A 14,562-nucleotide genomic window follows, 5' to 3' on the forward strand; every position below is an offset into this window, starting at 1 on the left:
AATTTACAAGGACACCAGTTTTAAATACCTACTACAAAATGTTATCAAATTGTCCTTAATTTTCTGTATATAAATATGTGCATGTATTTATTTATTGTTAAGTAAAAGGATGGGAGATGTTGGAAATAGCTTGGGTTTTAGAGTCATACAGGCTTCAGTTTGAAATCTGTCTCTGTCACTTAATAGCACAGCGATTTTTAAGGAAAATTTTCTAACCTCTCTAAATCCTGTTTCTTCATCTGAAGAATGAGAGTAATGCTAACTGTATCAGGTATTTTTGTTTTTACTTAGTACTAAATACAAACATATCTAAAGCACATACCACCGTGCATATAGCAGGCTCTCAAAAGTGACATTATCATAAAAGTTAGAGAGAGCTTTTTCTTCCCAGCATTGAAGATGAATTTCAAGGATTTAGAAGTAATGAATATTTTCTAAGTATATTCAAACTTGAAGAACCAAGAAGTCTGAGAAAAGTATTGAAAGATTGGATTACTGGAGGCAAGTCCCACGGAGAAGACAAATCGACAGGCCAAGTATTGGCTAACTGGGGACACAGTGGATAAGCCACTAAGACTTTCAGATAAACTCTAAATTTCCAGTGAGGCTCCCACCAAAAAGAAAGAATACAGCAGTTACCATCTGTATCCACAATTTTTCTTTTGCCTTTATCTTTTGGTATAATTCTTAAAGGAAATTAATTTATTCAGCAAGCATTTATTAGATGACCCATATAAGTCAGGGAGACTTATGAGGGGTACTAGAAGTTTATGCCCTGAGGTCATCAAACATAATCACTTGATGTATTTGAGCCATTTAAAAGCAGAGCTGGATATAGCCATTGCCACCTAGCTAAATACGTTTCTTAGTTAGGTTCACCCAGAAGACCCTAAGGAAGATTTGAGTGCAAGTAATATATTTTGGAGTGGAAGAAATACTGATAAAGGAGTGAAGAAGTGAGACAAGGAAAGGCAGGCAGCCAATAAAGGGTATGTCATCAATATATGTAAGCAGTGTAGGTGAGCAGGGCTTAATCCTGAGGGAAACAATGAAAGCTGCCAAACACTTTGGGAGTGCCAAAGTGCTTCAGCATCCCTCAAAAATAGCCTGGGCAGAAAATGGAACAAGGTGGACTGGACACTGGATACTTAACAACAGGGCACATGGCCCCTTTCACTGTCAACAGTAGCAGGAGACTGTAGAGCCCAGTGGTCACAGTGGTAACTCTGAAGAATGGAGCTGAGAAGTTCAGGCATCAAGTGGAACTTAAGCCACTCCAGAAATACATTTTGGGGAAGGTTTTTCCAAAACCTGGATTGCTGTATTATTGAATTGCTGAAAGAGCCCTAAAACCAAGGTTATCATGCTAAGCCCTTTGGCATTTATGAAGCAATTTCACACATATGATCTCACTAAATTTAAAATAATCGAAACTTCCTTGGAAGAGAGAGGAAGTCCACCTAGTTTCCTTTGCCATATCCTTGAGCATAATTACTTAAATTGCATTTGGGTATAGACAGGATAAGTTTAGTTTATATCCTCAAGAAGGCCATGAACATGTCTACCATGTGTAATACAAATTCCTTTTACTGCATGTGCAATCTACTTTACGCTGATGGTTGACTGATTCCAATACCCAAAATAAGTATTCCTGGAAGATGTATTAACTCCTATATGGTAAAATGTGGCTAAGGATTTTTGTTTCTTTGTCAAGAATAGCCAGTCTGTAAATTTGCAGAACAAGGATACCTACCATGGTAGGTTGAATTATGTACCCCAGGAAAAAATATAACCCAACACGTTCTTAATCCTAATTCATCCCTATTGTGTGAACCCACTGTAAGTACGACCTTTTGCAGATATTATTTTTAGCTAAGGTGTGGCACAACTGAATGAAGTTGGGCTATAATCCTATTATTGTAGGCTTTATGAAGAAATAGCCATGTGGAGGAGCAGAGATGGAAATTAGCAGAACCTGGAGGAGAAAGGAGAAGACACTGCCATGTACATTGCCATGTGATTGGAAAACCAAGGATCAAAGATTGCTAGCAGCCAGCCCAGAACTTCCCAATCTTTTGAGAGAAATGTTGTCTTGCTGATGCCTCAATTTTGGATTTCTAGACTCAAAACCGCCAGTCAAAAAATTCCCATTGTTTAAGCCAAACCATTTCATGGTATTTGTGATTGTGGCTGGGAAACTAATATACCAACCCAAGTAAGGAAACTAAATTCTCTTAGGAGATAATTGGCTTTAAAAGGCTCAGTTCAAATCCTGAAAATTTTGGCTTATTTTATTTAGACTCACTATATCTTAATCATTTCAGAAATTACTTGCATGGTTCATGCATTACCTTGAAATTTACCCCAGTTTACTTATGGTTAGGTTGTCATTACCATGAAACAGGAATTTGAAGGTCCACATTTCTAAACTGCTACTTTGCCAAATAGCCATACCATGTAACACAACTCAAATCTCAATGCCAAATTTAAAAAAGAATGTTTTTGTCATAGGAAATAGGCACATATATGTTAAAGTAGTACATTATATTTTTACTAAGCTATGATATAACCAATGCATAAAATCATTTTAACACATAAAACAATATGCGTCAATGTGAGGTTCAAAGTTATATTTAGCAGGTAATGACCACTGAAGAAACTATAATGCTGAGGAAACATTTTTCTCTAAAAAGTCAAGAGATTTCCTAAAGGTACTTGTGTCATCCCAGAAGTATGATAGCTTAATTTAGAAATATAAGCAGCTTTTTAATTATTCTCAGAAGATAGATAATTTCAGCCTTTATAACTTAACCACATTTTCAAACTATCAAATTTATAAACTGTTTTGGGTAGAGGAAAGAAGAATCTGTAATAAATATTTACCTGGTCATTACGCACTATCATATGCCTAATGAATTCTGGCATGATGTAGTTGAAAGAGCAAAATATTTGATAGCAAATAAAGCTGTGTTCTAATTTCACATCCATTGATCTTAAAGTTATCTCTAATAATTTTGTGATGTGTTTATAAATAAACAAGCAAATAAATAATGAATAAATGATACATAAATTTTATATTGGGTACAATTATTACCTTTGGCTTATTTAGGTGAAAAGTGGGGGTAGAAAAATCTTACCTCACAGGGTTATTGAGGAAAAAAAAACTAGTACTTTGATCATCACATCAGAGGAGATTAATATGTTATTTCCTTCCTTCTATCCTTCCTTCCTTCCTTTTTTTTTCCTGTTTATCTGCACACTCATTTAAACATCTCATTCCCACTATCTTTTCAGCATCCCTCCTGGAATTGCCTCCCCAAATACCAAGTTGTTTTTCCTCCTTCCCCTTATCCCATTCATTCCTATGAACAGAAGTTCCATTTTTCCTTATTTTTATTTTACTTGAAGGTTTTTTCCTTCTCTGGTAGAAGCAGAATGGATATGATTGTCATATCCTATTGTTGAAGTAGATTGAATGTAAGTAATGGTGAAGATACAGATGTATTAGTTTACTTTAAAAATATTTCTGAGTATCAAATTCCCTATTAATCACTGTCTACTGAATGAAAAGTAGCAGTTAATTTCACTTTCTTCTCTTTTATTTTCTTTTTCTCCCTATGAACAGAGAGAAGTTTTTTTGAACAAAGCATAGTTCTGCTCAATAAAAAACTGTTGGAATTGCTAAAGAGACATCTACTTAAAAGGGAATTATTAAGGAGAGAACTTGACTCAATATTTCAAATCTTTAGTAGGTGATATTGATTTTTTCTTCATGTATTTCTACAATTGAAAAAAATAGCCATGTAATGATCACTTTTCATTATGCTGAAAAAGCACATGGATTGCAGAGTTAAGCTTTGGCCCATTAAGGTATCAATACCAGCATTTAACCTGCACATAATTGCAGAAGTGAAGTTGAATCACAAGTGGCTAGATTCTGGATAATGGCCACTCATTTACCAATGAAGTTACTGATATCCACTTAGCATACAGAATTCTAATTTTGAGAACTGTATTTTTAAACTGTCAGGATGTCAAAAGTGAAAAGCAATGAATATTGAAAGAAAACTGAATATTATTCATAGCAGATTTACCCAGACTGCTATGCATTTTTCAAGGATCTCCTTTTACATATAGGTTGAATCACACGAGATTTGATTTGTGTGAATCAAAAAGATAAAAATCTTAGAAATTTAATTTGGTTCAGTGTGACATGAAATGGTCTTGCAGGTCTTTTTGTGGAGCTATGCCATGAGAGCAACCATTCCTTCAGGATTTAATGGATATTTTACAAAATTTTAGGCTACTGTATTAATCCTCACATTAGTGTTCCTTCACTCTTGCAAAAGATATTTATTAGGTGGCCTATCATTTGCAAGACATAGTACTGTAGATTTAGGTCATGCTATTGAAGAGAACAGCCAATATCTTTATCAACTTTACAATCTAGTATGTGACACATACAATAAATGAAATAAGTAACATATATGTACAGTATTTTAAACAGTACTAAATGCTAAGTACAAAAATATATAGTAGAGATGGAAGACACTTTGTGAGGAGGAGAGGTTGTGATTCAAAGCAAGTGCTATGGGATCTTTTCAGAAAAAAATAGTCTTGAAAGAAGTGAAGGACAAGTAATGCAAACGTCTTTAGAAAATTCTTTGTGGCAGAAGGAAAAACAAGCATGAACATCCTGGGGCAAGAGGGTACCTGTTGTGAGGAGGTCAGTGTCGCTAGAATACATGAGCCAAATGGAGAGTAGGAGATAGAAATCAGAAAAATGATGGCATCATGTTAAGAAGGGTCTCTTGAATCAGAGTAAGAATTTTAGCTTTTAATTCAAATGAGATGGAAAGTCATGGGAGGTTCTGAGCAAATAAGTACCATTATTTATTTCCTAACACTCTACTGGGTTGGGGATAGATTTAGAAGCAGGAATAGGGATAAAGGAAGACAAGTTAGGAAGCTAATGTAATTATGTTGGCAAGATATTTGTTGAGACAGAATGGGGTACCATGGAAGATAAGGAAAGGGGTTGTGCATTAGGTTAAATAGTGTCTTGATTTGCCAGGGTCTCTATGAAAAATATCACAGGCTTGCTGTCTTAAACAAAAGGAATTTATAGTTTCACAGTTTTGGAGGTCAGAAGTCCAAAAGCAAGGTGTTAGCAGGCCTTGCTTTCTCTGAAGCCTGTAGAATCCTGGTGGTGGCTGAACATAAATCCTCTGTCCCATGGAGTTCTGTCTCCTTCTATCTCTTCCTTACTCCTACTACCAAGTCCAAATTTTCCTTGCTTTTGAGTACTACAGTCATATTGGATGAAGACACACCCTGATTTGGTTTGGCCTTATGTTAATAGAATGTCCAAAGAGCCCATTTACAAATGAGTTCATGCTCACAGAACCATGGGCTAGGACTTGAACATTTCTTTGAGGGGCACATGATCCAATCCTCAATAGTATCCCCCAGAAATTCTTGTCCATCCAGAATACGTGAATGTGACCTTATCTGGAAATAGGGTCTTTGCAGATGTAATCAAGTTAAGATATGGTTATATGGGATTAGGGTGGGCAATAAATCCAATATGACTGGTATCCTTATAAGAAAAGAGAAATTTGTACACAGACACACAGAGAAAAACAGGAAGAATGCCATATGATGATGGAAACAATTATTGGGTTGATGTGTCTGCAAGCCAATGGATGTCAAGAATCGCCAGCAACTACCAGCAGCTAGAAGAGACAAGAACATATTCTTCTCTAGAACCTTTGGAAGGAGCGTGGTCCTCTTGACACCTTCCTGACTTCCAGCCTCTAGAACTGCAAGAAAATAAATTTTGGTTGTTTCCAGCCACTCAGTTTGTGGTTCTTTGTTAGAGTAGCTCTATGAAATTAACAAAAGTTTGATTCTGGATATATTTTACAGGGAGAGCTGATAGTATTTTCTGAAAGTTAGGAGATGAGTATGGGTATAAAAGAAACATCAAGAATGATTCCAAGAATTTTGGTCTGAATAGGAGGAAGGATAAAATTGCTATTAATGTTTTGGAGAAGACCATGGGAAGGGCAAGTTTTTTACAGAAGGAATATCAGAAATTCATTTGTGGACATGCTACATTTGAGAGGCCAGGTAGTTATCAAATGTCAAGTAGCATATCAGTTAGGAGTCACCAGTAAGAGTGATGTAGAAGAGGGGGTTTATTATGGAGATTATACCTTCTGAAATTGTGGGAGTTGATGAAGAATTCTATGAAAGGCTATTACTTTGCATCTGGTGTTGGGCTTGAAATCACTGTTGGACAGTAAGACGCAGAGTTGGGTAGAAAACAGAAAGTGAAATAGAGCTAGTAGTATGAATAACCCCCCTACCCCAAAATAAAACAGAACAGCCTGTAAAGACAAAATGGAAACTATGAGGACAAACTGGAACATGTTTTTATCTTCTCTGCTCTAACCTTGATGATGAGTGTTGGCCTACAGAAGAAGCTGGATCCCTTTGCTATAGAGAAGCACAATGTGGTTGGCCCCAAACCAGAGTAGTTAAAAGAGAAAATACAATGGCATCCAGGGAGGATTGGCGACGGCAACCTTCCTCATCAACAACGTGAGCCAGCAGATCAGCAACAAAGTGCATGAGCTGCAGCATCCCGGGCACCCTGCATCATCATTCAGTGCTTAATGGCCACTGGTTTGCCTCCGAATCTCAAATTTCTATGTGGTCGAACCTAACCTGGAAATAGTCAGGGAAGAGAATTGTTGGAAATAGTATCCTAGCTTAGCCAAGTTGGAACACTACAAACCATCATACATAGGCAATTATATAGTGTGCCTGGAATTTGGTTAGGAGGAAGGGCTTAAAGTAAACATCTGAAACTATTAATTTAGAGATGGTACTCAAAATCAACTGAATGGATTATGCCACCTAAGGTATGCAAGTAGGCAGAAGATAAAAAATGTTTCAAGAGTTAAGCCCTAGGCACTCCATATTTTAGAGGAGGAACCAGCCAAGGGCACTGAGAAGAAACAGAGTGAAAGGAAAGTCAAGTGAATATGAGATCCTAAAAGTAAAGCAAAGAGAGAATGATTCAAGTAAGAAAATGTGATTATTTCTCCTTTTTCCCATTCTTATTTAATTCCCCTGTTGGAAAAGAAACTTCAGGTTTTCATCTAAATTATTTACCCAGACATAATAAAGACTGTAGGATTTTACCAGTTCTTTAGGTGTCATTAGATAACAGAATCATCTGAAATACTTTTTTGTTTTTTACAAATGATAATCATATTTATTAAGGAAACAACAATTCACTATCTCTCCCATAGCAGAATTTTACAGACTAGAGAACAATGTGAAGGCAATTATATTTTCAATTATATACATAGCATTCAGTTATAATAATACATAGAGTACTTATTCTATAACTTGAAAGTTATTGAAGTTTATGACTTTCTACTATAAACATAAGTGCTATTAAAAGTTACAAATTGTTTGGTGATAATTTTGATAATCTCTTGAGCAACAGCTCTCTGCAAGAACACAGCAATGGTGTGCAGCTCAGCCATTCCTTATTTTCATGGACATAATCATCTTTCACCGTCATGGATAATCACATTCCTGAAGGAGGTCAATGAGACAAGACTTCAACTTTCTGATATTTTCTTCACCTTGATAGTTAGATACTAGTTGATATCTATTATGTTGTTTATAAAATCTTTCTACAACCCATAACATTAAATACAATAATATCTCATTATCTGAATGTCTGTAATGCAAATAATTTCATCCTTATTCATTGCAGAGTGATTTTAATTCTTTCTCTGAAATGGACTCTGGTGTCTGGCTTATGGACTGCAGCGAACTGGCAACACGATTACTCACAGGAGCAGCATCTACTTTGCATTTTTACGTGGTAATTATTTTACAGTGTTATAAATTTGACAATGTATCAGGCATTGTGCTTAAAACAGGTAAATTTCTTTGACTGTCCTTTGCAATGAACTCTTTCTAAAGGACAAGCTAAAATCCAAAATGATGGCATCTGTTTGATGATATTTACACTGTGGTCATCATTAAATATAACTTCAAAACTGTTTGGGATCCTGGTTATATTTTAGTTCCATGTTCATACTGTCAATAGCTTTTTCAAAATTCTCTTCATCTTCTAGAATCCAATTTTATTCTTTAGAATTACTCATCTAATAAAATTTATGAAATCCTCTATATTTACCTGTTTTAGGTATGCATCCGTTTCTTCCACTATACTTAAATGCTATTTATTTAGTTATGTCCACAATCCATGGACTGTGGCTATGGCCAGTCTTTTGCATCCATATGAACCAAGTCATAAAATTAAAAATGTTTTCTCAACTCAGGAAATGACAGCAAAGTATACTCAAGGTGATATTCTAAAATTGGATGTTATTTGATAATGATCTCCGTATAACCAACTAGTCTGTATTACCTCACAGATTAAAAAGAGAGATTTTGGGAAGTCCTGAGAATGTCTGCTAAAAGCAGCAACTCAGGAAGCCAGGTTGCACCATAATAGTGAACCTAAAGAAAAATGAAACATTATTGCCTAGAAGGTTTTCTAGAATCTTTTACACGAAACTTCCAGTGACATCATTATTTAATTCTTGTAAGAATCCCACGGCAGCTTGCACTCCGATCTTGGTGATACTATTTTCTCTGCAGGAAAAATTAAATTGCATCCAGCATCTTTTCTGCTGCCCCGATTTTCATAAAAAATTGTAAATGAGCCAATACCTGGTGATAATACATTTTAAAGAATTTCATTTCCTGTGGCTGTTACATTTATCAGGCAGACATTAGTGGACTTTAAAGGCTCTTGCCTGTGATTACTCCACAACCTAAACTTCTAGTCACATTTCTGCTCCTTTAGTAGCTTCCACAAGGTGGCAAAGCTATGCCTGCCCCCCAGAGAAACACATGCCAGAAATGCCCTTCTATGTGAGAAGCAGTCTAATGTGGTAGTTGGAGCAAGGATTTGGCAACTGAATGCTTGTGTTCAAAACCAAGCTCCTCCCTTCCTACCTATATGACTTTGGCCAAGGTTTTTAAATTCTTTGTCATTCAGTTGCCCATCTTGAAAATAGAAATAATAACAATAAAAATAGTATCTGCTTTGAGGAGCACATGCAGTAAGTACTGCATGTAAAGCACTTAACACCAAGCCATGAACATAGTAAAGAACTGATACTATTATTATATTTTGGACTATTCCAACTTATACCTTGTGTAAGTTCCAGTTTGCTTATTTCTGTTTTGTGAAATTTACTCTTTCCTCCCTTACTTCCAGGAGAACAGTGTCAATCTTCTACTTTCTGTAGATTAATATAATACTGTAGAACTGGCAGAGGATTGGCATTATACAACTGTCTAGCCCATCAGACTATGATCCTTTCTTGAGGTTATGGGTCAAGCCTTACTTCTATATTCCCATTTTTTTTTGTTCTTGTAGAATCTGGCATATGATGATAAATATATTAAATACACAAACGAAAGGTAGAGTCGAGTGGGCTTTGTCAGAAAATATCCCAGGGGAATCAGGAGGAAATACTGCACCCAAATTCTGGATGATGTATGGTCCCTAAGGGCTTATTGGGAGAATTATTTTTTCCCCTCAAGCATATGAATGCTCTCTTTCCTAGTATTTGGAAATGAATATGAAATGGAGAAGAACTCTTTTTCTTTACATTTACTTTTGAAGAAATTCCTTCCCAATTCAAACTAACTGATGTCTTTATTGATTGACCCAAAAAGCTAAAATGATTTGTTAAGCAAAAAGTCTCAGATGGCTTGTGGCAATTACAGCTCAGCACACTCAGTTGGAAAGACATGTACTGAAAAATGTCAGATTTTCTGCACTAGACTTACAGCTATACTTTGGGGCACAGCATTAATTATTATTCAGCAATCTTTTCTGAACTGCAATGTGATGGTTAGGTTTATGTGTCAACTTGGCCAAGTGATGGTGTCCAGGTGTCTGGTCAAGCAAGCACTGTCTTAACCATTATTGAAAGACATTTGTGGTTGGTTAATAAGCCAGAAGGCTGATTTATTAAATCACCAGTCAATTGATGGCAGCTGTGATTGATTATATCAACAGAGGGTGTGTCTTCCGCAATGAGAGAATTCAGTCAGCAGGATTTAATCTGATGAGTTGAAGACTTCTAAGGGAGAGAGAGAGAACCTTCACTTCTTCTTCGGCTAGCCAATGAAGCATTTCCTGAGGAGTTCATCAAACTCCTTCATCCGAGTTGCCAGTTTGCTGCCCACCCTACAGAATTTGGACTTGTGCATTCCCACAGTTGTGTGAGACACTTTTATAAAATCTTTTATTTACAGATAACTCTTATTGATTCTGTTTCCCTAGAGAACCCTAACTAATACAGTTGTCAACTCTCTGTACTAGTGTCATACCTTAGAAGTATATCATACAAGCACCTATCTATATTCATAGTGCTGACCTGTGGGATACATACCTGCAAACAACCCCTTTCAATCTTATTTGCCTTCAGTACAGCTCTGATACCTATAGAGTTGAGTTTGAAATTTTAAATCCTTTAAAATGACTGATTTTTAATATTCTGTATTATTTCTTACATTTTCTATCACAGTATAGATGTTATTAAATTTATTGTATTATTTAAGAATAAAAGGCTCATATATTTAGAGCAATCATTTGACAGTTGTAGCTGATCATTTTTCTTATAACACACAGTAATTGAAGCCATCTTGGAGTGAAGTACCTTATGCAGGGCTGTGGTAGAACCAATGGCCTGAGTAGTCAGAGACTGGAGTGCTAGTTCTAACACTGACCAACTGACTTTGTGACTGTGGGCAAGTCATGATCTCTCTGGCATTCATTTTTAACTCGGTAAAAATTAAAGGATAGAAGAAGAAGCTACCAGGGTCCCTTCCAGTCCTAAAATACTTGGATTCTAGGGCATGGTCTCTTTTGTCTAATTGCTTTCTCTTTACACTCCCTAGTATCACATGAAAACTACACAGGGTGTAACTGAAAAAACACCACTAACCCCAATTCTTCAGGACAGTTTGCAGCATACAGTGCCTGGGTTACTGCTGGGGTCTAGAAATTCTGCACTAATAAAAAAGCACCTCACACTGACCTGCATTGTTCTCCTGCATTTCAACTTCACCACATTTTCATGATTCTTAGCCTTGAGCTGTATATTGTATCTGGTTCATCACCAGGTAGAAAAGTTTTCAGTTCTCTTCTTATTTTGATGCAATAACCAAGGAAATCAATTGTGGAAAATAAGGTCAGAAAAGTGAAAGGGAGGAGGAAGGGCACAAATAGTTAAAATAGGCAGGACACGTCACAAATAGCATCTCTTAAATCCTCACAAAGAGTTACTATCCTTATTTTACAGATAAAAGCACTAAGACTGAGAAAAGTTGATTAATTTACCCAATATGACACATTTGTGGCAGTAAATGGCAATTTAAAGTTAGGCTTGATTCCAAAGGCCTACCACTAACCACTACACTTCTCCTCTGTGAAATCTTCTTTGACCCTTCCAGCTCAGGCTTACCTTTCCCTTCTCTAAACTCCCGTTTAACTTTCAACCCCTTCACCCACGTTTGTCTTATCTCCTAAGTTACACTGTAAGTAGAGATTCTGTGTATGTGTATGTGTATTTTAAACTTCAAAGTAAGCAGCTGCAGCCTAGAGAGACATTTTGGAGATGGCCGTTGAAAACATAATTTTGCTGATGCTTTGGAGATACTAGCCCAGAGTTTGCTCCAGAGAAGCTAAGAGAGGGCAAAATTCCCCAAGAGCAACATTTTGAAGAATGCATGGGAGCTGGAATGCAAACCGGGATCAGCAGATGCCAGCCACATGCCTTCTCAGCTAACAGAGGTTTTCCGGATGCCACCGGCCTTCCTTCGCTGAAGGTATACTTGTGCTGATGCCTTACTTTGGACATTTTCATGGCTTTCAGACTGTCAATTAACCCCCTTTATGAAAGCCAATCCATTTCTGGTATTTTGCATAATGGCAGCATTAGCAAACTGGAACACACATTGATTTCATAACTTGTGAACTGGAAAGTAAACATTTGTGCTTTATCTAAAAATTAAATTAAATTAAATGTAAACTGTAGATGTATTCATGTCCTTAAATAGAGTCCAACATACACATTTTTCTATTAACATGAAAACATTGATAGGTCTCTATTATTATTTTTATAATTTTATTACAAATTCTCAATTACAAAATAAAAGTAAAAAATTGTGAAAAGACATCAATTTCTGATTCTCAAAGATAATGTTGCTTTTATTTTTCTGGAAGCATTTTCTCTACTGTCATTCACACATGTTGAAAAGAATTTTTAGAATCATCTCAGATGATAATCAGAAGATTTAATCAGGAGTTTACCTTCAGGCATTTTTGAGAACATTGGATTCTTAGCATCTTTATATTTCTCCTTAGTGCATAAATTTAACAGATCATCTTTATTATTGTTTTCCTCAATAATATTCATTGTCCAGTACAAAGTTACCATGCGCATTAGCAATGAGTATAGAGAATTTCTTCTTTGATGGCTTCTAAGAGAGCTTGTTTTTTTCCTGATCAGCATTCAGCAGTTTTAAACAACCACCAGTCTCTTAAATAAAGACACATGAGGTTTTATTCAGCTTCCAGCTGATTCAGCCTCCATTCAGTGCAGGGAATTACCCTTTGAGACTTCCAACATATCTCTTATTTTATTCATTTCAATGTGCATTATTGCAACCAAAGAGTTAGGGTTTAGGGGATGATTATGATTACTTAATCATTATATAGATACTCCTTTTTACTTTCTAGTACATTAGAATAGGCAGAGGGAAATACCTGAAATCTCCGAACTGTAATCCAGTTGCCCTGATCCCTGATAATGGCTGTAGAACTATATAGCCTTCATCTTGTGCCCTTATGCTTGTAAAACCTTTGTGACTGACCCTCACTTGTACCCCTTTATCCATTTTTTCCACTTGAGAGTCTTATGATACCTAAAGACATCCCGTAATGTTTATTAATGAAGGGCCTTGAGTCAGCTCAGAATTAACCCACCCTAATTCCAAGGCTGTCTTGATAGACAAAGCTGGATCTAACCAATTTTCCTGACATGCACAGTAGCTTAAATTTTAACCTATAAGTAACCTGAAACTCATTATAATACTGAAAATAATGACCATCATCATATTAAGGCCACCATGTTCTTACATACATTCTGTAGCTAACAATGTAATCAATGTGTGCATGCTCAAAAATTAGATCATCTCTAACCTTGTCATCTCAAGCCACTGTGCTCTTATCTTAAAACCTGCCCATCTTTTGATGCTATAAAACCATCAGAGTTACTGCAGTTTGGGGATATAGAGTTTTAGGCCAATAGGCTGTCTTATCTCCTGCTTTGTGCCAAGCAATAAACTCTTTCTCTCTTTGAAAGTGTCTCAGGAATTGGTCATTTGAGCATATCAGGCAGGGAAAGAACCTACCACTTCTGATTGGTATCATTATCAACAGGTATTGGCAAAAAGCCCCTTATAAGGAGGGGAAAGAAAGTATTACCACTGTTTCTGTCCGAAACTGAATTTCAAATAGAGCCACAGGATATAGACCAGTTGTAAGTAAACATTTTAACAGCTGTGCTTGTGCTATATAGGGAAAGGATATTTGTTTTCCTACAAACAGGATGGTGCAGATGTTAAATTCTGCATTCTTTAGAGGGGTTGGATTTATACTGGAGTATCTGTCTTTTCTCTCCAGATCTATCTAATAATGATGATATATAATTATGGGCCTGATTCTGCCATTATTAAGTGGATGGCAATGGATAAGTTACTTAAATTTTCTGAGCTAAAATGACAAGATTTTCTTAATCTTAATCTTAATCATCCTTAACCGATCTATTTCTTGTGAGAATTAAAGATAATTTTATGAAGCCCTGAGCACCACACAGAGCCCACAGTACATAAAATCCAAACAGCAAAAATCCAAAAATCCAAATTTACATAGCAACTTAGACTTAAATTGAAATAATAATAATAATAATAATAATAATAATATAAGCTGACACAGTCAGTTAAAAGAATGTGCTGTGAAGACAGATCTGGATTCAAGTTTTGCTGCATTGTTTAGTACCTTGGGAATAAGATTGACAAAATTCTATTAAAAGGGGGATAAATAATAGCATTAGTTCCTAAGTGTTCTAGTCAATTATTTTTATATAATAAACTACCTTAAAACAATGGATCAAAAACAATGACAATATTTCTTTAGCTTACAAATCTGCAATTTGGGAAAGGCTTGACTTGGCAGAGGCACCTTGTCTGTTCTACTCAGGTTTCTCTGGAGGACCTGTAGGCTGGGGGCTGAAATTATTTGAAGGCTTCTGTTCTTGGTTGAGCTCTCTTGGTCAGGATTGGTTTCTGGGTGAGGTTGGCGTTTAGCTGGGGCCTCAGCTGAGACTGGTCTAGAGGTATTCTCACCATAGAACCTAGGTTTCCTCTCCTCAAGGCAGATGGCTT

General features: G+C 36.2%; 1 pseudogene; it reads right to left on the reverse strand.

Annotated features, from left to right (window-relative positions):
- Positions 1–7,415: 7,415 nt before the first annotated feature.
- Positions 7,416–13,014, reverse strand: LOC119536934 (annotated as a pseudogene).
- Between the last annotated feature and the right edge of the window lie 1,548 nt (positions 13,015–14,562).

The sequence above is a fragment of the Choloepus didactylus genome, chromosome 6 (assembly GCF_015220235.1).
Source record: "Choloepus didactylus isolate mChoDid1 chromosome 6, mChoDid1.pri, whole genome shotgun sequence".
Taxonomy (NCBI): domain Eukaryota; kingdom Metazoa; phylum Chordata; class Mammalia; order Pilosa; family Megalonychidae; genus Choloepus; species Choloepus didactylus.